Raw genomic sequence first — 3908 nt, forward strand, 5'->3', positions numbered from 1 at the left:
CACACACACACACACACACACACACACACACACACACACACACACACACACACACACACACACACACACACACACACACACACACACACACACACACACACACACACACACACACACACACACACACACACACACACACACACACACACACACACACACACACACACACACACACACACACACACACACACACACACACACACACACACACACACACACACACACACACACACACACACACACACACACACACACACACACACACACACACACACACACACACACACACACACACACACACACACACACACACACACACACACACACACACACACACACACACACACACACACACACACACACACACACACACACACACACACACACACACACACACACACACACACACACACACACACACACACACACACACACACACACACACACACACACACACACACACACACACACACACACACACACACACACACACACACGCACGCACGCACGCACGCACGCACGCACGCACACACACACACACGCACGCACGCACGCACACACACACACACACACACACACACATATATATATATATAAATATATATATATATATATATATATATATATATATATATATATATATATATATATATATATATATATATAACGAATAACAAAGACGTCCCCTGGGGAATAACATACTGAATATAACATACTCCTCCTCTCATTTTTTTTAGTTGTTAGTTGTTAGTATGTATTTGTAGGGAAATTCCAAGACATGCACTCTGTACTTATTTACACGTATTTACATATTTACACATATGTACATTTGAGTCCCAACTAATGGGTCTGGTAATCTTGGAGCCAGGCCGCTGGCCGGCGCTCCCGCTTTGCACATCGCACTGTCGACGCCGGCGAAAGGCTCGCAGGCTGCTGCTGCAGTACGCCAGGAGACCAAACCTGCGTCCTGGGGGAATGCGGCTGCATGCAGCTCAGTAGGCTGCAGTATGCCAGGAGACCGGGGTTGCGGTGTGGCAGGAGGCAGTATGCCAGGAAACCGGGGCTGCGGTGTGGCAGGAGGCAGCACGCCAGGAGACCGGTGCTGCTGCCTGGCAGGAGGCAGCACGGCAGGAGAGGCAGGAGGCAGTACGCCAGAAGGCCAGGGCTCTGGAACCCTGGAAAGCTTGGAGGCATTCCATGTACGGCCATCTCCAAGTCGGAAAGAAGCTGGTCCCCTCCTCTCGATCACTTCTGTTGGTGGAGAAAAAGTACTGTCTCCCTTAGACCGAACTGGTGGCTTCCTGACACGGACAGAATCGCCTACGGCTATCTCAGTCTTCTTGGCAGCTCTTCTTTTGTCCGTGTAGCATTTGTTGCTCTGCTGTTGACGTCGGACGCTTTGACGAAGTCGCGCCAACTCCTTGGCTGGGTCTTCCGCAAATCATGATGCTGAAAAGCCCACAACATCAAGCCTGGTTCGGGTCATTCTACAATGTAGCAGAACTGCTGGGGCGACCCCTGTGGTAGCGTGCGGAGTACATCGATAAATGGCTTGCCGAAGTGGTTGTCGTTCGAGGAGTGAAACTTCAAGGAAGTTTTTCAGTGTGCGATTGCCCATTCGCTTGGAGATATTACACCGACGAATGCGAAAGACGGATGCCTCTGATTTGCAGGAAGGTGATGAATTCGTGCGATGTGAACTGATGTCCATTATTACAGACTGTCTCTTCTGGATAGCGTTCACGGGCAAAAACACTCATTAAAATGTCTTTTACGGTGCTTGTATACACTTGGCTGCAAATGTGTAGCTCTGGACATTTAGAATGGCAGTCAATAAGCATTACGGCAAATCTGCTGTTGTACGCTGTATGCGCCAAATTCCCAGCAATGTCTAGACCAAGCTTCTTCCACGGTTGCTCAAGCCATTCAACAGATTGCAACAGTGCTGGTGATGTTTTGGCGGACTTGTTTGCCTCCAGGCAGATGTGGCAGTTTTTTATTGCCATTTCCACTTGTTGATTCATTCGCGGCTACCAAAACCGTTCACGCAGTCATGCTTTCGTGCGCGTGATATTCGGATGTGTCTCGTGCGCAGTGCTGATGATCTGGTGGTGGTGGTGACAAACATTTATTTGTACAAGGAGATGTTTGGACCGAGGCCCTATTGGCCCAGGCCCTCACAAATCTAAATGGCGCTCCTATTCCGGAGCCCAAATGGCGTCTAACGCCGCTCGCGCCCTGGCGACCAAGGTCCGCTGGGACTGTAGGTCATGGCAGCTGAGCAGCGCCGCCTCCCAGGCCTCCCTAGAAGGGTGGGCAGTGAGGGATTGGGAACGGTGGGGATTGGATGGACAGGCCCAGACCATGTGGAAAATGCCCGAGAAGGTCGCTCCACACAGGCTGCAGCCCCCATCAAAGTCAGTATTGAAGTGCTTCAAGACTGCCGGGCACAGCATTGTGTTAGTAAACATTTTGTGAAGGAGCCTTTCGTCCGCTCTCCGGAGACCTTTACAAGGTTACTGAAAGCGGCGATGGCTGTCCTTATAATATTTGATAATTTCTTTTAATGTAATAAGACATTGAGTGGGCTCGAAGTAGACTTCCCGAGCAAGTTTGAGTACCCGGGGAGAGAGCGCGCGGGCCGCCTGATTGGCTAACATTGCCCAGGAGTCGCTGATGGCCGGGAGCCCAGATCAGATTACAATTTTGAGGGTCGCTGGACCGACAGCAATTTTTTAGGATGCGCTTGGCTAGAGGAGGTATCCAACCAAGCCCATAATTCCGACAGGCCCCCTTGGAGTCGGTAATGATGTGTTTTACTGTGGGAGGGAGAGGGCGAGCGCAATCGCGATTTCCTTCGCGTATGTTGTGTTGTGGGCCTGAAACGTGAGTCCTGCCATTGTGTTGGTGTTGTGCACCACTGCCACGGTGAACCACCTCTCACGGTAGGGACCGGTAATGTCCACGTAGTATACATGCTGTTGTCTACCATAATGACGCTCCAGTGCTTCCACACGCGCCTGGCGACGGCCATTATGGTCAGAGTGCGACATGTTGCGGGGTATGGGTCTGACCCTGAGGGAGCGTTTCTAGGGTTCTGGCGCTCGTACCCGTTCCTCAAAGGTGGTGGTGCATTGGATGTGTAGTCGGTCAAGAATGCGGCGACCAGATGGCGTTTGTGATAGGCGCGTGTATTGGCTGAAAAAATGAGCCTCTCGGAGTTCCCGATAGGTGTTGACCATCCCAAGGTCCAACAAACGCTGGTTGGATGTGGCAATGGGGATGTCAAGAGCCCGTTTGATAACTTTGCGATGTATGACCTCGAGTTGGTCCTCGTCATGTTTACGCATGTGGAGGTAGGGGGTTGAGTAGAGAATTCTACTCGTAACGAATGCATGTGCCAGCCAAAAAGCATATTTACTTCGTAACCCCCATGCTTATTGGAGACCCGGCGGACCATACGGCCCACCTGGTCACCATATATGCGAAGTTTTTTTTTATTGTTATTTCAGCAGAGCAAATACAGCATCTGCTGCAGGGGCAGAGGCTAAAGGCTGTGGCGCCTGACGAAGGCCTCTGTTATTAGTGTTGTGTCCGGTCTTCATTGTTGGCGAATAAAGCGACCAAGAATGCGGATCTCCTTGGCCTCTCTAATCGGACCTGAAGGAAGTGTAAGGTGAATTGATGTGTTGTCCCGAGGGAAGGGACGGATGCGGACAAATTCTGATTTAATGGGGGCACATTGCAGATCACAGTTTGCAGCGTAAGCGTTCACCACCTGCGCTGCCTGCTGTAGGCATGTTTCAATGTGTCCAATATTACCTTCGTTTGCCCAGATAGAGATATCAACCGCATATATGGTATATCGGATGCCAGGCATAGAGCTTAATTTTGCGGCAAGGTTTTTC

The sequence above is a fragment of the Amblyomma maculatum genome, chromosome 3 (genome assembly GCF_055883805.1).
Source record: "Amblyomma maculatum isolate TAMU_Amacu chromosome 3, ASM5588380v1, whole genome shotgun sequence".
NCBI lineage: Eukaryota > Metazoa > Arthropoda > Arachnida > Ixodida > Ixodidae > Amblyomma > Amblyomma maculatum.